The sequence below is a fragment of the Hippocampus zosterae genome, chromosome 4, assembly GCF_025434085.1.
Source record: "Hippocampus zosterae strain Florida chromosome 4, ASM2543408v3, whole genome shotgun sequence".
NCBI classification, from domain to species: domain Eukaryota; kingdom Metazoa; phylum Chordata; class Actinopteri; order Syngnathiformes; family Syngnathidae; genus Hippocampus; species Hippocampus zosterae.
The window spans coordinates 20,005,070-20,026,877 of NC_067454.1; the positions used below are offsets into that span (position 1 = coordinate 20,005,070).

Here is a 21,808-nt window from a genome sequence, read left to right on the forward strand (position 1 = left end):
GTTCATAATGTGCTGCATGAACATAGAACTTAAGTCGTGTACAGTGGTATCTTGACTAAAGTGCCATGACCAATTTCCCCAATTAAATAAACTGATGTCATCAATCTGTTTCAGCCGCACCCCCCAAAAAACAGTTTCAGTTTTAAATAAATAAAAATAGCACAGTATTGTAAATACATATATTAGAATATTGTAGAGGAGGATGTGAAGTCGCGGATTTTATAAAAGGCAAGAAAGATGATAGTCGCATACACTGTCATATACATGTGTTGACGTGCACATTTAAGCACACTTGTCTCCGTGGGCATGCCATATGGGAGCCGTACCAGCCCACCAAGATGCTCCCCCCACTTGAGGCATGGAGCTCTAAAAATATATATTTTAAATGAAGCTTGTATTTGATCATAGTAGCTAGTTTATGTGTTCAATACTAGCCCTGAGTTTACTAAGACTTTAAAAATAGAAACCTTTGTGTGATTTTCTTTGATTGATGGCCAGTCTAATCTGCAACAGTTTTTCTGAAAATATTAGGTGTGCAGATTTATGTCATAAAACGTCAATGTTGGGGGAAGAGTTCCATGCATTTCAAAAAAGTGAATCTGCAAAGTTTTTGTGGCATCGTGTAATGGCATACATGTTGGTAAAATCTGTCCGTATTTAAAAATAATGAGAGCTGAATGAGGAGCCTTTTTTGATTTGTACAGTCTGGCAAATGAGAAGGGACACTTTACAATATCAAATCAGTATGGGGTAGGTGTTGGCAACCCAAAAGAACCATTTAACCCGTTTGATACAGAAAATAAAATAGGCAGCCACAAAACATTTTGACATCAAAAGTGAAAGTGAAAATTAATTAAATTAAAAAAGTTCTGCTGCTGACGCTGTCATGAGCAGAGTACCCTTTTCAGTGCGATATGTCAAAGTTGCCACCATTTTTGATACTACCATTGTATTTGCCAGGGTAGTCCAGTGGTTAGCACGTCGGCTTCACAGTGCAGAGGAACTGGGTTCGATTCCAGCTCCGGCCTCCCTGTGTGGAGTTTACATGTTCTCCCCGGGCCTGCGTGGGTTTTCTCCGGGTGCTCCGGTTTCCTCCCACATTCCAAAAACATGCGTGGCAGGCTGATTGAACACTCCAAATTGTCCCTAGGTGTGAGTGTGAGCGTGAATGGTTGTTCGTCTCTGTGTGCCCTGTGATTGGCTAGCAACCGATTCAGTGTCCCCCGCCTACTGCCCGAAGACGGCTGGGATAGGCTCCAGCCCCCCCCGCGACCCTAGTGGAGGATCAAGCGGTTCGGAAAATGGATCATTGTATTTGCCATAAAAATGGCAAATTCTACTTGTAAATTGGTGTTAGAATGACATAATCAAGAGTAATGGTTCAGTATGAGTGAGACATCTCAAAGGAGCGAAAGATCTCCTCACTTTGCAGTCGGGCAATGTCGACATATACAGCAATTCAGCGCTGAAAGCGGGATCTGTATGTACTGTAAATGTTGTCGATGGTAATACTTGCCAGTGGGCGAAAGATGGTCAGCGCCTATCGCAAAGTGCGCCATTCAAGACTGTGTGGCAGTGATGACACAGTCATCAAAAATATAGAGCTTTCTGTAGGGTAAAAATACTGACTGAGCAAGTGACATCATCAGCTCTGATTACAACTCTGTTGCGCTGTTTACCACGCATCTTGGGATTTTTTTTTCCCTCCAATTGGTATTTGTGTGTTTTGACTGATTGACCAGTTCAATAAAGAGCTGAAAGCACATTGATGACATCTTTTTGTACCACTTCTTGAGCAGCTACTTGCTGGTAATGCAAATGGCTTGCAAAGCAAAACATTGGCACAACGACAGCTCGTAACGTGAAAAACTCTTAAGATGGGGTACCACTGTACTAACATTTTGCACTTTTCCATTTTTTTGAGAGGAGGCAAGAACCAAAATATAAACGGTTAACAAATCTGTCAGCCGTTGTTTACTTTGTTGCTTTGAAAAGAAAGCATACAGTGCTACTACCTCAAACACACTCAAATCAGTTTAATACTCAGTCTTTGTCATTCTCTTTTATTGCAACTGTTGTTTTTGAAGCTATAAAGGAGCAACTGTGCTCAACATGAACATTGAGGAATTAAGGATAGAGATTGTTAAGCCCTATTTGCATGTCTACCAAAGTCACAGCAAATGGTTGGTATTGACTAAGCTGATTAGGTGAAATTAGGTTCACGAGCTCTGTGTCTTGGGGTGCTGAATCTGACAGAACTTGGACAGCTTTGGAGAATACAATCCCATGTGCACACAAAGCTGTATGCACTCTAATCCTTTATTACCAAATATTGTATGGGAGAAATGAAACCCAAGCTTTGCATGTTTGAGTATATAGAGATTTATTAAGTTTGTGTGTTTAATCAATAGTGTTTTGTCTCCAAATCAAATCGGCTCGTCCACTGACTGACTTCGATGAGGCATGTTAAACGATGCATCTGTTGATGGCCTGGCCAATAGCATGTTGCCTGGATGTTTCAGACAATTCTTCTGAAAATTTGCGGCAATGGTTTGAGTTTCCTCTGATGGCATTCAAATGATGTTAAAAAATTTAGTTTGATATAAAGTGGATTTGACCGAATGCGAAACATTCAAACGTATAGGTTTGTGTTTCAAAAGTCAGTTCTCAGACGGTGCTTAAAAAGAAATTCATCTGACAAATGAATTTGAATATTGGTACTGTTGACTGTATTGGTGTAGATATTGTCACCGATTGTTTTGCTTTAACATGATGCCGCGGTGTCTTCTCAACATTGTTTTTGAACTGTCATGATATGTGATGTCACCATATCACACAAACTGTCAGTGCACCTCGGTTAGACCCGTTAGTTGTTCTACTGTTGTCAGCTCTTGTGTGAAACACTTCCTGCATCACAAAATTAACTCTACATTTTTGCAACGCTATATTTAGATAGCGATACGACTATCCACAAGTTACTAAGAAGGCTCACATTCTCACAGCAGAAAAGACCAAAGGCAGCATAGTCTATGATCAGTGAGGATTTCATCATGGATGTCTAAAGTTATGGCAAAACGGTAACAAAATAATGTTGTATTTCATCTTTTAGATCAGGGGTCGGCAACCTGCGGTTCCAGAGCCACATGTGGCTCTTTCATGCTTAAGTTGCAGCTCTGAAAAAATAAATTATAAATGTCTGATGGAAACAATCTTTTTTTCTGGAAATCAGTTCAGATTTAATCTTAGTCTTAGTCTTTTGGGCATAAATGCTTCATAGTTTTCGTCACATTTTAGCTCTTTTTATTCGTGATAGTTTTCGTCAACAAAAACTCAAAAGATATCTTTGTCTAGTTTTAGTCGACAAATACTCAAAAAGCGCTATTATTCCAGGTTTAGTCAATTTTAGTTAAAGATAAGAAAACCTTTTAATCTCGCAAAGGAGAAATTCCCAATTCACAGCAGCAAAGTTATGAACGGAAGAAATAGAAGAACAAAATATAGGAGCTGCTGGAAAGCCATCCACTCTAGCGGCGCCATCTTGAAGTCAAAATAACAAAACAACACAACACATAAGATACAGTCGTGCAATCTTAATCACTTTTCCTGCATACACTTTGTTTGAAGCAGTTATAGATGAAAGAGGAGAGGATCAAAGTGTTTTTTCACCAGTGGATCAGAGACGTCATGCTGACTGTGCACACGTCTGCTACAAGCTAAATTTTGAAAGCAAACACGAAGCAGTAGCGTCCATTGATGAAAAGAGAGAGGCTCACATCTTCAGTCCCACGTAATCCGCTTCAACTCCAAGCCGCGACTTCGTGTTCCGCACCCGCATTGGTGCTCTGCGCTGACGCTCATTTCTTCTCATCGTCGGCTCCCCAAGCCTTGCATCCATCCAGCCGCAGACCGTCCAACAGCACCGATCTCTCCGCTGAACAAAACGGGGCTGTGTAAAATGCTGCCCATTAGCTGCCCAGCACCGACATTCCTCCCAATCAAAAAAAAAAAATGGACATACATTTTCTTCCACTAGCAAAGCCTTTCTGATCTACTAAATCATGCTGTAAAAGTCTACAGGTGAATCAAAAACGATGTAATAACTTATGAACCAAATGGAACCCTGTATGGAAGCCTTCTGAGATTTCATTCTGAGCAAAGCCCAAAATTACAATGTATCAGAAATGTATTTTAAACGCATCGTAAGTTTAACAGCATTTTAATGGTGTATAGTTTATTTCATCCTCAAGAGCTGACAGTGTGGATCATTTTACACCCTGGTTCCATCATTGCAGCTCAGAATAACATGAGACACCTGTTTAATACAAGAGAAGTATTTAATACATTTCATCCCATCATCCAACTAAATTGCAGAAAATACTCCACAGCCTATTTATGTTATAATCTCTACATGTGTCTTAATCAACTTTTAATATTTGATTATACACATAACAAGCTAATAAATTGACGCTAGCCATGACGCGAGCTCAACCAAAATATCTTAGGCCTTAAATTGGCCCAATTGCGCCAGGAGTTACGTGGAAAACTTTAATCTTCCAATGGATTTTATCACAAGCAAATTGTCGAGTAACATTGAATGCTAGCAAATGTATACAGTATGATATGTTAATATGACTACCGGTAATTGCGATTTACCTGCGAAAAAATCCTAGTTTAGGAAGCCTTTATATGCCACTTGAGATTTGTGATATTCTTTCCACCTAATTTGTGGCCACATTTACTGTTACCGCCATCTACAATGCATTGTGCTATTTCTGCTGGGTTGTACAGAAAGTATGTCCATATATCTTTATTTCCTTTTCCGACCACCAAGCCCCTTTTGTTGACACTGCTGCCATGGTCCATCAATGGAAAGCATGTACGTGTATGTGACTATTGACCGCAGATGTGTTGTGTTGTGCTGGTGTGTGCGTTAGCCCTGCGTGCCGGCCAGGTGGTGGGCGTGACCAATCAAGAATAGGTTACTGCAGCATTGTTGATATTTTTTGACAGATTATATGCACAATAGGAAGAAATGTCATGCATTTTTAATGCATAACAGTATTTTCCAGAGAACGAAAACTCACATGTATGACATCCTATTTTCGTCATCATAAAGCCAGGTTTAGCTCGTACTCCTCTCATTATCGTCATGAGAAAAAGGAGCGTTAATAATAATAATTTCATCATCATTGACGAAAATAATACTGGATGGAAGTGTGTGTTATTTGTCTCATGAAAGTGTCACTTCTGTTATTTCCTTTTGACTGGACACTAGGTGGCAGTGTTTCTATAAGAGATTAAAAAGGAAGGAGAGGTAATGGCGACAATAGTGAGTTGTACGAACTAGTGTGCTGGTAAGGGCCTGATAAGAAAACAGTGTTTGGCTTGTGGTTGTAAATTGTAAGATTCTTGTGATCTAGAAATGTTAAAATAACATAATTTTTATAGTGTATTATTTTTCATCGCTCAAAATATGCATCACACTTCCTGAAAATATGCATTTGGAGTCCTGTCGATCTTTGGCTCCACAGGGCCAAACAAACACCGCTCACGCCTCACAGACTGCAGCTTACAGTCCTGCGTAAAGATGAAGGTAGTAACATCCTACAGCCCTGATTTGCAGACACTGCGCACAGAGGTTCAGGAGCAGACGTCCCATTAACCAGGTAAAATAAATATTCAGGCAGTTACTGTGCAAATACTTATTTCATTTCTTCCATTGTATTTTTATATTCAGATCAAGGCTACACGCTCTGAAAGCCAACAGGATGGATGATGGGTCACTGAATTTTTGTTTGCCAGAAGTTCAGCTGTAGAAATTTGCTCTAGGTTCAGCTTTGTAATTCATTTGAAAGATACCTTATACTCTGCAATTTAAATTTTCTGGTAAGAATTCAAAAACTGTTCATTACATAAATAAAATTTAATGTGGCGGCCCGGTAGTTGAGTGGTTAGCACGTCAACTTCACAGTGCAGAGGTACCGGGTTCAATTCCAGCTCCGGATCTTCCTGTGTGGAGTTTGCATGTTCTCCCCGGGCTTGCGTGGGTTTTCTCCACGTCCTCCGGTTTCCTCCCACATTCCCAAAACATGCATGGCAGGCTGGTTGAACACTCCAAATTGTCCCTAGGTGTGAGTGTGAGCGCGAATGGTTGTTTCTGTGTGCCCTGCGATTGGCTGGCAACTGGTTCAGGGTGTCCCCCGCCTACTGCCCGAAGTAAGCTGGGATAGGCTCCAGCACTCACCGTGACCCTTGTGAGGATAAAACGGTTTGGAAAATGAATAAATGGATGAAATGTAACGTTCTGATGCATGGATTTCATAAGCAACACACTATTTTAAAATTGTAAACACACATAATACTACAATATATATTATAATAATATTTACGATGGCTGGTCCTAAGATCGTCAACGGATCTTGACGAGTTTGCCAGGAAGCGGGGCGAGCATGCAAGTTGTCTGTTTTTCTGAAATAACCAAAGCCGTCTACAAACTCAAGTTCCTCTTTGCTACAAAAGCTAGCCAGCCACCGGTTAAGTGAGAATAATCTGCTAAACCTCTCACCATTGCTCTCACAGGCAAGGGGCCGGGGACAATTACTCGATGCTGACTCATCTTTCTGGCGAGATCACAAGTCATAGCTATGGTCCTCTGTTTGATCTCTGATTGTTTCATCCTGGTGTCATTGGAGCCGACGTGTACCACTATATCCGGGTAACTAATGTTGTTAGTCTTGCGCTGGAGTCTAGACCTGTTGCGTGCCAGCTCCCTAAGGTTAGCTTCAATGTCGTGCGCTCTGGCTCCAGGAACACACATGACACACAACATGGCTGGGTTTGTAAGCTTGATGTTATGAGTGATGGACTCACCTATAACAAAAGTGGAGGAGCCAGTAGGAGTGTGGTGGAGTGGAACTGCTATGCGTTTTAGCAGGCTCACTGCAATTAGCAGGCCGCACAGGGCTAATGCTAACTGGACTCGCAGGCTGATTACACCCGCGCTAACTGTGGTGTCCGCCATGTCCACGGTTACCACATTATTCTGCTCTAGCTGACGGACACGACCCTCTAGCAGGGTCAGCCTCTGAGTGAGATTTATGCAATTAGTGCAGGTGGAGGGCGAAGAAGCCATACTTGCTTTTAAATCGTTTGGTGAACAAAGCAGGGGATCAGCGAGGAGCTCCGCCGTCGATGCCTGTGGAAAAAAAGGAAGCAAAATGGATCGTACCTTGACAGGTAATGAAGGGTGGAGTCCTTGTGACTCGCTAGCTCTCACTCGTCCGTGCGGCCCGATAGCCCTCGCTCGTCCTTTACTGGCATGATATTCCATTTTGTCAATGATTAACTTGAGCCGTAAACAATCTATTGATGATAATGATCATCTGGGATCCCTGTCAAATGTGTGCAACTGAGTGCTGATACAAGAGCTGTGAAATCTTGAGAGGATGCCGAGTTCATGTGGGTGCTGATACAGAGCTGTGGAATCTTGAGAGGATGCCGAGGTGTGCTCATGTTGAGCACATACATTTGTATAAGTCATAATTTCTCAACAACCTTTTACATATGAGTGGACACCCAGAAAACGCCATTTTCTGAAACATACCAAGCAGTGGGAACTTTAACAGATGTTCAGAAAGAGTCATTCATCCTAAAAGGGCTAATGGGCCTTTGAAAGGAAGATACATTTGCTCTGGGCATCTAATTGACAATGCCTTTTATTGTTAGAAATCCAGTCGGGGATTCTCTGTTCGGAAGCTGTTTTACAGGCCCATGCGGGCAGCTTATTTATTGATACAGCTGATCCGTATTTACATGCCCTCACAGGTTAATGCCCTTTAGTTGGAAAGGTGGCTCACTTTAAGATGAGTCAGCTAACCTTATGCGGCCTTGCTGTTTTTGACGAGCAAGTCCTGATAAGCATCGGGCTGCACAAATAAGGCAAAAAAAAAAAGCACCAGGTGACAACTACGTTTTAATGTGAATAGCTACTGCCACTTTAATAAGTGATGCATCTGCAGTTTAAAAAGCCTCATACGTCAGTGGACCAGGGGACATGTTTGCTTTTGTAGAAACAAGTGAACAAATGAACAGCTCATTAAGACTGAGCAGATCAAGCCTCATGTTGGTTTTCTTTGTATAATGTGCAGTTTACGCATGGTGGCTTAATGATGAAACAATAGACGGCATAACGTACAAATGGGTCACCCTGTGCTGACTTTCAGGAGACAGAAGACCGAACAGCCAAATTTGGAAGGGAATGGCGATAAGCTGCTTCTTTTCTCCCCCTGGGTCTTTATTTATCATTCAATGTGAGAATTTCCTTGATGAAAGTCAAGGTTGTTTGGGCACGCTCTGGCTCATTCCGATGCCTGTTTTCCACCAGCACGCCAAAGAAGTTGAATTTCTTCCCCTTCCTCCTCAAGAGATGCATTGTAAAATTCGGGGGTATTTTTTATTTTATTTTTTAAATGAAGTCTCCAAAGGTCTGGGACATTTTTTTCCCTCATTGGAACTGATTCCTTTGTTTTGTACAGTGATGAGGAAGTGAAAACATACAGGAACCGCCACAATTTTTTGCTTTATTTGAACAGAAAGCCATCAATTTAACAGGCCCTTTATGAAAAGAAAGTGACATGAAAAAGAACGACATTGAGAAACTTGTATGTGATGTTAAAAAAGCGCAAGAGTTGCTTTGGTGAGATGTTCATCCATTCTTCATATTGTTTAAATTGGAATTTGATTAGTAAAATGCCAGCAAGGTCAACAAACCTGCCATTTTTTGTGTTTACAACACCTCAACTCTCCATCTGCAGCAGGGGGGCCTGTATTTATACTTTTCAACAGAACACACAACCCTCCATCCCCCGCCACCCTCTACACCCACACTGGCTGCGCTTTGAAGGGGAAAGGGATTCTAGAAATGGGAAAAATCAGAAGAGGGCTTTGGATGAGTGAATGGGAATGATATGAGTTTCTCTGTTGTGCTGCCTCCTGGGTCAGATGATGATACTATAGAGAAGCTTGTTGCAGGCAGGGGAGGCTTGTGGGTCCTTGAGGGTGCTGACAAATATGCATGAACACATACACAAGCGCCGCGAGAATACAGGCATCGGGGCTTATGAATGGAACACATACACACACAAATTCATGCGACAGCCCCCCCCCCCCTTTATTGATCTTCAGCATTTAAAATCTGGTCACTGCTGCCTCAAAGGCTTTTATTTTAGCTGTGCTGGCAAAGTCTGCTCGAACTGAGCCAGAATGTTAAATATTTTAACTCCCGCACAATGCCATGAGAAATGACAAGGGTAGAGGAAAAAAACAAACAGGAAAACAGTTTGAAGCTATGCAAAGCTTGATGTGTGTTTGTACCAAAGCATGTTTTATGTAAGCGGCACTTGTGCAATCATCAGCTGTACACATGCAGCATCCTTCACATTTGAAATATAGGAAAGTGATATTTATCTACATAATAAGCCATAAAAAGAAATAAAATGTCAGATTGAATCACACTTGACTCAACACTGACCTACACAGCCCTACCTTGTTAGCAACGCAGGCTAAACTTATTGCAGTGACTGGATTAGTCATTAGTGGACCTGGGTCAAGCTGCTGTTTTTAACGTTTTAAGGTTACAAAAGGGGGACTCAGGTTAGGGAAGTGACTCAACTATGTCTAATCCACAGAAGCCCTGTCACACGTAGTGATAAGCTGAGTACATCAGTCACTGCCATCGATGTGTTGGAGTGCCATTTGTTTTATATTAATCTGCTCTCAGTGCGCAAAACCCCAGTGTAAAAATTAACATCTCATTTTTCTTTTCCCTCCTGTGGAAATTGTGTCATTAGGACTGTTCCTATTTCGGCAAAAGTGACTGGACAAGGTCAAATCAAATGTAATGTTTGTGATAGCCTAACATTGCGGAGAACATTAACATTATTTAAAAAAAACACAACACCACAAGGCACCCAAACCACAAGTGTTTCCGCATCTAGCTGAACCTGCGACCGCTGTTGTTTTTCTAGAAAAGCCCACCCCGCCTCAGCTCGCTTGTGGCATTGTCCTGCTTCCCCCCCTTTTCTATCTGTCCCTCGCTTGCGCTCTCTCCTCCCGAACGATGACACTGAGAGACAGCTGTAACGTGAGACGCGTCTCGATCCTGGCAGGGGCTTGGAAAGCCGAGGTGGAAGGAGGGAGGGAGAGGCCTTTATCTGAGACTGGGGGCACTGACCTCCCTCATTCCCCTTCTCCTCCTTTCTCTCTGTCTTTGCGTCTGGTCACATATCCTATCCTCCCCCACCAACTGAAGCGAGGGCTGCACTCTCAAAAAGCGGAATGTGAGGAGAACACATGGGGGTTTATGTGTCCTCCCGCTATTGTCTTTGTTACTTGCACAACAATTTAGACCATTTCACAGCATTTCACTTTCCTCTTCTAGATACATTGAACATGTGCTCATTTTAACACACTTGAAAAATGTAAGTTTTTTTTTATTCATGCTCTCTGACTTTGTGAGCACAACACAGTGCAGATGGAAAGAGTGACACATCCCCCAAACTCCAGGCGACGGTTGCTAAATCCTCTGCGAGAGCTCCCGTGTGTAATCCAAACATTTAGAGCTAATTTAAGCATGCAGGCAACGGCAGCATCCTTTAGGAAACAACAGCGCTCCCACTCTTGCTCTCTTCCTCCTTCCGTCCACCAAGTGTGGGCAAAGTTGTGCGTGTTTATGAGCGAATGTCTTCTTGTAGCTGGAGGGAAATGAAAGCACTCAATCACTCACCTGTCAGAGTACTTCAGAATCCACACACTCACAGACACACACAAACAGTCACAGATGTGCATGCACACTTAACCCTGAGGGTTTGACAGGACTGGCCCTTTATTGACTCCCGTGATCAAGGAGACAGTAGATCCATTTAATAGAAGCGTGCTCGCGCACACACACACACACACACACACACACACACACACACACACAGATTCTGAAATGAAAGCAGATCCACATTTGTTCTCTCGCCAGCAAAATCACGGGTGGGTTGGCTGTTATATTGGATCTTGCCTATGAAATTGGTTAACACTTTTGTTGTTTGCATTTTATATTTGAATGTTTGCTTCCTTTCACATCCTGGATGTTCAACCTGGGTTTCTTCAGACCATAACAAAATCAACCAAACACGTGGGAAAAAGTGTTATGGTCTGATAGAATCTGTCCCAAAGTGATGTGTTCAGCTGGAAATGGAACCTCAGTTAAGGTGGAGGGAATTCAGAATAGTTCTGGGAAACAGTCTGTGTTAGCGCAAAACCTTCAGGCAACGCCACAAGCAAAAGCATGCAACAGGAAAAGCCTAGAACAATTTTGTTCAATTAGGTCAATTTTAAACATTAGTTATGTGCATGTGGTATTAGTTTGGATGTGATCGGTCGATTCTGAATGCATTTTCTGATTTCAGCTTTTCAATTGAGTTCTGCCAGTTACCTCAAGACATTTTTCTTTTCTTCTTATTTTTAGTGTCTCAAAAACCTGGCATTTGAACTGGGCTGTGTTGACTTGATAGATCCACTCTCCCATCGACCAGCCATAATATTGATATCCAATGAAAGAACTGCATCAAATGCCGTTACAAAGATGATCATGCTGTTTTGGTTGAGACTGAGAGAGGGGCATTAAATAGCAGTGTGTATTGTAGCAGTGGTGTACAACGCGACAGCATTTGAGCAAATGCTGGACACATGGGGTGCGATACGATTCAGCTGGATTATGATTCACTTTGCTGTGGTATAGCTGTGCCCGAGAGGGTTCGATGCAATAAATTTCTTGTCATCATTTCATGAATTCACTTATCAGTCTGCTACTGTAAATGTGGCATTTCCAACAAAGATATCTCCAATAAAACTGAATTTGATACGTATCTTGATAGATTTGAAAGGGGAAGAATTCGATTCAAATCATCAAAACCGATTTTTCGATTTAAATCGTTTGTGTTCCATCCATAGATGTTACCAAATGACCTCTCACTCTCTCATTTGATACAGTTCATGTACTACATCTAATTGTTTTGTGCAAGTGGTTAATAATGTGGTAGCTGGTTAGTTTGGAAACTGTATCAATTGATGATTTGCTGTGTCATGTCTCCCAAACCCTTTAAAAACCCACATATGACATCAGTGATGAGGTATAGTCGCGCCACCATCCTCTTTTGGATTTATTCTTTCAGCACTGGCCACTCTTGGGCTCGCGTAGGTCATGTTTCAGTCAGAGTGTTTTGGTAGAGCATTGAGCCAGCAGTGTTTGCGAGGGAGAGAGATGTGACAGCTGTGTTGGTCATGGCTACTCTGACCTTCACACGTCATGTTGATGGATCATAAAATTTGTAACGATACACTGACGCTGTTGTGTAGGCCCACGCAAGGCTGACGATCTGTTCACATAACTGGTGCCATCATTGGTCCAAACCAAATGGTGGACGGCCACCAAGTAGGACAGCTTGAGTGCATATGAATGACTTTTGTCTCGTATGGAGAAGCACATTTCTGCAGTGGGCCCTCTGCCACAAAACGGAGGAGTGATGACGGCAGCACAAAAACATGCACGTGTACACAGCCAAGAACACAGGCGTACACCCATACGCACACACTTGGCATTTTTTATACATTCTATCTCCCACAAATGGATTGCAGGATTGTTCAGAGCTTTCTTCCTGTCCCAAAGCGCTTTGCTCCATGCGTCGGCTCCCCGGAGACGCCGCTTGCTCCATCTAGTCAAGGAAGAAACCATTTAACGGAATGAAAAAGGCACACATATTGTAAGGCATACACAAGGTGGCTGCTGGGAGGATTTGACTAGCATGTAGACGTTTCCCCACAGTTTCTTTTTTTTTATTGCTCCACCGGCTCCCTACCTTGCCCCGAACACACACTTTCTCACATTGCAAAGTACTCGCACACAGATTCCATTTTGTCAGCTTTCAGCCGCAGATCATGTAACGATAAAAGATGCTGCCCCGCAGTTAAACACTGCCAGTAAATCACAAGGCAAAGAAAGCTGGGAGAAGCACTTATTTTTAAGCAGCATGAGACACCACACTGGGGGGAAGGGGTCGAGACAGATAGGGCAAGACACGGAGAGAGCGAGGAGGAAGAGAGAGCTCCTTTGTGCACTGTGTACCGACATTGTGTGTGTGATGAAGAGATGAATCACTGCTATTTAGGGATTGGTTTCCTGCAACTGATTGTGTGACGACTGTTTGGCGGACAAGACTGTCAAGACTTGCCTGTTTTGTTCTGGGGGCTTCAGGAAAATGTCTGCGGCCAAGTTTCGCTGGCTCGCTCCCACAGGGAGCAACAAGAGACAAACACCTCACCAGTGTCTACTAACAAAGCATCAAATATTCAAAAGTGATGGATTTTCGGCCAATCTCAGTTGTGTGTGTTTCAGAGTAGCCTCATTTTGTTCACACGAATAGCAACAGATATTTGTTGTTACCTTACAGCTTTTTCTCTCAGCCTTTTACATAGTATTTTATAAGTATTACCGGTACATACAATCCAATGCAATCCACTGCAGTCACCTGGTCACTACAGCGGATTGTATTAGAACGGTTTTGAACAGCATATTTTTCACCGGCACTGTGTTGTTGTCTGACTTTCAGAAACATGATGACATTATCCACCCGAGTTAATGAAAAGGTGAACATCATTTGCTTCTGTGATAACATGGTGGATCGGAGCCATTGTTCAATTATGCATCGTATAATTGTCCAATTATATCATGGTAAACACTGTTGTGATTAGTAGAGATTATAAATACGATATTTAGAAATGAATGGTTTGTGTATTAATGAGCTAGAATTGTCGATTCGCTCAGAAGTTGTGTTTGAATGCTAAGATACATTAGTCGGGATAAGATTTCCCTACCTTTGAAGGCTAAAATGTTACACGAGTCTTATAAGAATCTTCAAGTACCACTGCAAGTATTAACTGCAACTGCCTAACAACCTTTCTCTTACATGACAACACTGCTGCATCATTGCTTTGCTATGAGAAGAACTGGAGATTTCTTGTTTTGGAATGAAACTAGTCGATTATGTACTCTTGAATATAACTTGGCTCTATTCTTAGTCAGTTGAATAAGTCTCCAGATTTGAATCCTTCCCAAAACCGACATTGTAATACGAACACAAACGGGTAAAGTTTGTGCAGCAAAATGGGGTTAACTGATCAACAGCCTGATTTACACAGTGGAAAATGATGGCACACAGCGGCGTCTTCCTTCCTTATCCAGTGATTCACCTGGCAAATCATTTTTCTGGGTTGAGCCCTGATGAGCAGAAATCCTTTAATCATCCACTTATAGGTCTTTATGAAAAGGCAGGAGATGAATTCAGTCTACCTGGCACTCTGTTATCATTACGGCTGCGACGAGTTATCAAAGTGTGTTGGTGTGCGTCTGTTGTCTGTGCATGTTTGTCTGTCTGAGTGATTACTATCAACACCGGCCGTCCAGTTCATTCTGTACAATATGACAGACTTGTCAGTTTCTCCTTTGCTGTAGATAACCCGGAAAGGCAACATTACTCTGATTCATAAACCATTGTCTCACACCAAATGCCACTGACAGGAATTTTGAAAACACCACCTTACTTTCAGTGTGCTCCAGTTGCCTTTTGTAAATTGGAAGGCACGTTGTTTTATGACAGAACTGGACTAGATTTTGTCCAATGGTGTCTGTCTGATCTGAACTTGCTGACCAGATGGATGTGTTTGTTGTCAGCAAAACCTTGTTGGTAACTCACACTCTCTCGCTCTTGACACAGTCTGTGTCTGGTAACTTTACTGGTATTGGCCGAGAAGCTGAAAATGTTTCTGCGCGGTTTTGTACCAGACTGTCTACGTTTTTATTGTCAAAGAAAATTGAACATAAGCCATCAGATATAAAAGCGGCCACAGCCTGTGTAATGTGTGTTGTGTCACATGCGCAGCAGAGCGGCATCTGTTGTGTTGAGCTGCTTAGTTTAGGCTCAGGCTGAGAGCACAAGGAGGGCCTTAGAGACAATGCATCAGAGATGGGCGTGAGAACACTGGGAGGGCTTGGTTCTCTACAAGAACTGTCTTGTGTTTGGGGAACATAGCCTCGCACTCAAAGCTCCAGTGTGTAGATCCAATTCTAACAAACTGGTTTTGCAAGAAATGGCGCTGAGGGGAAGAGAGCGAAACACACACTGTGTGTGTGTGTGTGTGTGCGTGTGTGTGTGTGTGTGTGTGTGTGTGTGTGTGCGCGCGCGCGCACACAGCTCTTAGCACATCACCATCTTTTTTTCAATTTTTTGATGCCTGCACCACGAATTCAAATAAAGGGGCCTGCCCCACTACTGAAATCCAATAGGGAAAGCATTCACCTGTGCGTACATTAAAAAAAAAAAAAAAAAAAAAAAACGTATTCATTTCATTTGGAGCCTCAATCAAAGTGGCGTAAACACGTTTTATTCCAGTGACTCAGCTTGTTGTTTTACTCGGAGCCTCAGCAGTGTTGTTTCTCTTCTCCCCAGGTGTTACAGCAGTTATGACAAAGAGCTGAAGGCACCTCAAACAGTGAGTATGTTCTCCTTCTCACTCTGGAATGTATGAGAGGTGATGCGTGACTTTTTGAAAAGCTATACCTTGTCATACACTATTGCAGCTTTTTTGTTTAACACTCAATAACAGCCATGCAAACTCTGCCAATTCCAGACCTCATTTGATTTTAATTCATTCACCAAAACAGGATTTTTCCCCCTTGTCAAATTAAATTTAACAAGAGACCCTTGAAAAGAGGTTGTTATGATTACATTACAAATTTGGGGGTTCATTCAGTGAATCGGGCAATTAATTAGATTTCTCCCATTCAAATCTGAGTATTTGAAACGTACATGGCTAATAAGCATCCTTAGTTTGCTATCGGCTCGGAGCTAGTTCAGAATGGAAATGGTTGTTAACTGCGGCCTACAAGGGCTTCCAGGGATGCAGGATTGCGTGCAGTTGTTTATGTGTGCTGTTACGTGTGGCGTTAATCTCCCCCTCTCCCTTCCTCTATGCTCCTTTTTCTGTGCGCGGCTCACTCTTGCCTCTGTGTGAGTGCTATCTGTTGTCAGGGGCGCGGTTGCGTCCTCCAGGCTTCACTTCACACCAAGGAGGCAGTTTGTTGTTGCACACGCGGACAATGACTTGCACTTTCCTCTCCTACCTGACCCGATGGCCTGCGAGTGTCTTTTATAACTTTTTTTTATCACTGAATGCTTAGTGTATTGAAATCCTTGTGTGTTCCTGGACCTGATTCTGTCAGGTTGCTGCGCCATCTCTGCCTGTAAATGATGCATTGTGTTGCCGCATGCTGCTTGTATCATTTGTGATGAGTATTGATGAGTACTCCATCTCCCGGGGAATCATTTACTGGGGTGGTGGGAAGAGACATGGAGCTTTTTCTTACTGGCTTTTCAAGGCCCTTTGTAGTACAAAAAGAGTAAATCTTTCCAGGTGTCTGTTTTTCCTCAACCCATGGCATATTAAATTATAAAGTGATGCAGCCATGTCATTTGTCTGTCAGGTTGTGACCCCCCTCACACTCCCAACTCAAATCTAAGGAAGAAACCTCAAACAGGCCTAAGGATCTGTGGGGCGACTGTGTGATTCGGACGGTTAGGTTGAAGTGGACAGACAAAGTGGGAAGGATAGAAATAGAACAATGGGCACAACAACCTGAGTGTAGATAAGGTTTCTGTGATGACAGCAATGAGATATTGGTCCATTACCCATGCCACTGTCCCTGGCAACATGTATGTGAAGGTGCAATGAACTATTTACAAGTAAAATAACGCCCTAATGACAAAGGGCAATTGAGTTCGATTTGTCAATGTGTTGCTCCACTTTCGGTTCTGTGTCAATTGCATCACAGTACAGATTGCTCTTGTTTTGGTTCGGAGTGATGTTATTCCACTTCTCCTCACTGCAGTGGCAGAGCTATTCTCGTGAGATCATAAGTGGCCGCTGGCCACCCCAATATCCTGAAAAATCCTTGAGTCTTAGCTGTTTTTTGTTTTTGTTTTTTAATTAAAGACCTTCACTTTATTGGTATCATGCATGACTACATATGAATATAAAGGTAAAGAAATTCAAATTGGTGAGTCCCGAGATTAGTGTTTGCATGTCAGGCTCACAGTTCAGCAGTCATGGGCTCTGGCCTTCCTGTATCAAGTTTGCATTGTCTTGTTGTGCGTGCATGTTTCTTCTCTAGGTAATCTGGCTTCGTCTCACATTACAAAAACATTCATGTTATTTTGATTGAATTAGAATATGAATGTGCATGATTGTTAATGTATGCCCTGAGATTGACTGGCGACCAGTCCAGGGTGTCCCATAGAGATCAATGGAACGTTAAAGTGGGGCTAGCTGCAGACTTGAATTTTTCTGCATGCGGCCCTTGGAAGAAAATGTTCAAGCACCCCTCTAGTAGCTGGGGCTCATCCAAACAGCTATGTTTGTAATTTTAATGACCTTGGTCAGAGGAAACGGCAAAGAGCAGCTGTAGTCTGACAACCCAAGGAAAATGCAAATGTGGGGGAAAAGAAAGTGAAAATATGACATTTGTTATGTTACTTGGACTTGTTTGTCTGCATTGTTCATTTGAATTGATCCAAAGGCTTCATCAACAGTAGATAGCAAGTGTTTTTTGGACTTCCCCGGTTAAAGCATTCCGGCCCTACATAGCCACGCATGTAGCATTCATCCACTTTAAGGTTGCTATTATTCAGCCCTAGGAATACTGTGTGTACATTAAGTGCTATAATGCATGTAGACAATTTGTACTTTAGCCAAGGTGGGCGCAGCAACGCTTGCATAGCCCCATCTGCTTGATCCGAGCTTGAAATGCAGTGCCTTTTAATGACAAAACGGAGTGGCTGGGAGCCATGCAGAAAAGAAGGGGGCGCGCGTGCGTTTGCATGTATGTATGCGTGCGGATGTGTGCGAGGGGTGAGGGTGGATGTGCACCGCATGAGTGTGAATTAGAGAGGAATAAAGGGAGAGGGAGAAGGAGAGAGAAAAATATCTCGAAGGTCAGGAACAGCAGGCGGCCGTAAGGGAGAGACACGTGAGACAGAGATAGTCTTGCGTCAGCCCCACAACTTGGCTCTTTAAATGTGTGTGTGCTCTTTAAATGCCTGTGTGTGTCTTGCGGAGCAATATTTCCATCCGCATCCTACTGTGCGTTACAATGGAACTGAATTGCAGTATTATAGACAGACGGACAGACAGACAGACAGACACTACAGACATTACGTACACATTTCGGAGCCACTCAGTCACTGAGCTTCAGATAATTTTTCGACACGGCCCTTGTGACAGTGGAAGGGGAAATTACACCTCATAGCCTGAGGGGAAGAATTTGTGTGTCTGGCTACCTGTCACAAAAGGCGAATAAGGTTTCATCAATATGAGCAAGTGCTATCATTTTCAGCTCTTGGTCTTTGTTTCTTAGTCCTTTTTCCCCCCCAGTGCCCTTTAAACTGGTTCCTTGTTAGATTAAGGAAGCGTTGCGATAACGCCGAAACATTTAGTACTTTGCACTTGCCTCGGAGCTACGGTTGTTAAAAAGCTGCTGCGAGCCTGTCCTCGGGATAGAGCGCAGTCTCGATAGAGGACAGCGTAGATTCAACTGACACACTCAGCGTTCATTGGGGCTTACCGATCATGTCTTCTTCAGCTCTGCTGTGCACACATACTCACCCAGTGGTGAGGAGAAAAGAAGTACAAATACATAACTACTACTGTCAAAAGTTTGTGTGTGTGTTATTAATATTATGTTTTTGTATTGGTGTACCCTGCACCCTAAGCATCCTAGTAGTTTCACTTTCACAAAAAAATAAGGAAAATATATATAAAAGCGAGTCACCTACAGCGGCGCATGATCTTCATCATCGGAAGTTGTTAGCGGTCAGCTAGCGATCATAGCCGTTGAAATACTGTATATATTTTTTGTTTGTTTCAAAGTTTGTTTAAAATTATCTGCAAATGTTGGCTGTTTGAAGGCTGGGCCGGTCTTAATACCATAGCGAGGGTCGACTGTACAGTCAATAAAGAAGTTGTTTCAGTAGATTGGTTCATCTTCTGATCGGATCGTGATCGTTTTTTTCTTTAATCTCTGATCGGTGATCGGCTCCAAAATCCTGTTCGTGTAAAGTCTAAATAAATTACTCTATTCAATAGTTACATTTTAAACCCCTACCAAACCAGCTTCACAATGAGGATAATCTATGGCACAGGTGTCAAACTCAAGGCCCGGGGGCCAGATCTGGCCCCCCACATCATTTTATGTAGGCCTGCGAAAGCAACTCATGTGTGTCAACTTAACTGATCCTTGCTAAAATATGTACCGGCGTGTCAAATCGTTATGTGTAATAAATAACGTTGAGATTTTGCAATAATTTTGTTACCCTGTTAACACTGACGCAAACAATAATTGAACGAACTATTATAGTCGATTTGACTGATTTCAAAACTGTTAATCCATCAATTTGTTGTGTACAAGTAATAATATATCAACATTTTTTTAGTTTCACTGTCATAACTGCCCTCCGAAGGAAGATGTGGCTCGCGGCAAAAATGAGTTTGACACCCCTGATCTATGGTATTTCCTAGCATCCTAGCCTACAAAGTGATGTGATGTTGCACATGGGCAAATAAATGCATGCAAGTACTTTAAAGAAACGATAAAAGGTCATTAAATTCACCTTTTGACACATCAATGTTTGGGCATACAGACAGATTCTCATGGAAATGTTTAATCATAAGTTTTACTTTTTTCTTATACACGAGTGTATGCACTTCTACTGAAGTGTGATCACTTTAGACACACGCACACATCTTGGTCCAGACAGTCTCAAAAGGATTGAGCCCACCAGCCACACTTTAGATTTACCCTCCCTGCCAAAAAAGCTTGCGCTCTCCCTGTCACCAGCACAGAGTGAGGTTGCTCTTTTCCAGACCCTTGTGCCATGAATCACTGCTTGCGCCCAGGGAGCCTCAGTCCGCTTGGGGGCTGCCCGCCTGGACGATAATGTGCGTGGTCGTTTGGGGGCCACAATGAATTGAAGAGCCCAAGCTGTCCCAGAGTGTGCAACAACAGGAGGTCTGTGTCTGTGTCGTCCATGTGCTTTTTGTAGTTCATGCTGGGCTGTGGAGCACACAATGCACACAAAGTTTTGGGTGTCGACATACAACACAATTCCACAACGGTCATTTGTGAAACATTAGGGGTAGACCTATACATATTATATATCACAAACCTAAAGTCTCCCATATTTGGTTGTGATTTGAGGTCCTTGGACTTGGCTTGAATGTGTCATTTCCTTTTCACTCTTTATCAAAGCCAAACTATCAAAACAACTGTGGAACTTAGAATGTGTGCATTCAAAAACACCCCCACCCCCAACGAAATAATGAGGATTAATTTTACATTCGTAAAGATCTTATTTATGTAGGAACGGTTCTGTAAAAGATTGTTGACCTGGATTGTATTTTTTTTTAAAACATCATGGCGCAGTGTCGAGAAGGAAGAACCGGATTGCACTGGCCTCCACAGCTATATTGTAATACAAAGAGGAAATAATTGCGAGAGTGTGGAAATGTGAGAGGGTGGCAATTGGCAAATAGCCCTATGTAGCAAGTGCAATCATATATTTTGGCAACCAAGACTTTCTGTGCTTTGCTTTATAACTGTAGGTTCAAATAAAATTAAAATACATCGTTAAGTTTTATTGTAAAACTCCCTATATGCATATTGCGTATATACTCGATTGGCATGGCTTGGTGGCGGGCAGCTGAATTTCAAAAGCAGTATTTTTTTTGTAGTGAAATCTCACGAAATTGAAGTCTCAGCATAGTGCCATACATATGTCTTCGCTTGTAGAGACAATCAAATTTAGAGATGCCGCAGTGGCTGTTGTATAATATTATTAACTGACAGTTTGCAATAAAAACTTGAGTTTAACGATTGGAAACAACTCAATTGATCATCATGCTGGCTTTTGTTTTTAACGGATGAATCCATACCTCTTTAACGTTTTAGAGTTGAACAAATGAGGTGTGTGTTTCTGTGTGTGTGTGCGTGTGCGTGTGCGTATGGTACATGCAAGGATTGCTGTAATTTCGCTGATAATTCAGCAGACCACACAAAGTCTTTTGTGACACACACTGCCAGCAGCTGTTGCTCTGTGAGTCTCTTGCTTTATGGAGTCGATCTTCTGCATTTATGACCAAACCGCATCCACCTCTACACTCTATTCTTTGCTTGGGCTCTTCAGCCCCCCCGTGGCTCAACATCCTCCACGGAATACTCGATTTAATCCTTCAGAACTTGGCTTTGTGGCTCCACGCATGATTGTTGCTGGGAAGCGCTTGTCCCTACGAGGCCTGCATGTCCCCAGGCCTGTTGGCCAGGCCAGGTTGTAACCTGGATACAGCTGCAGTCCAGAGGAACCATTAGCAGTGCCAGGAGGCCCCCAGCTCACAGGGAGAGCTCATTACAGTATTTGTGCAGTCACACTTCTATGAAACACGGCAGTGTGCCTGGTGAAACTAGCAAGCACGCGGAGCCTCGGGGAAAAAGCATCGCCGGCTCCATTTGTACTTGTGTGGGACAAAATGAGGTTTCATCGAGAGACGGGTAAGAATGCAGAGAATTATGTTCATCATTAAACACGCGCAGCTTTGGTTGAATGTCACTATTTGCTGTGTGTTGATCTGCTTTTTATTGAGTGTGTGCGACTGTGCACGA

General features: G+C 42.6%; 1 protein-coding gene across 15 annotated transcripts in view; it reads left to right on the top strand.

Annotated features, from left to right (window-relative positions):
• baz2ba (bromodomain adjacent to zinc finger domain, 2Ba) overlaps positions 1-21,808 on the top strand; it is a 99,132-nt gene that overhangs the window by 2,175 nt on the left and 75,149 nt on the right. For 14 of the 15 annotated variants that reach the window (XM_052062984.1, XM_052062987.1, XM_052062980.1 and 11 more), the window contains exon 2: positions 15,549-15,591. The gene's annotated coding sequence lies outside the window, so the exon portion shown is untranslated. Of the gene's footprint in view, positions 1-15,548; positions 15,596-21,808 lie in introns of all 15 variants that reach the window. The other variant, XM_052062976.1, reaches the window with a different exon arrangement.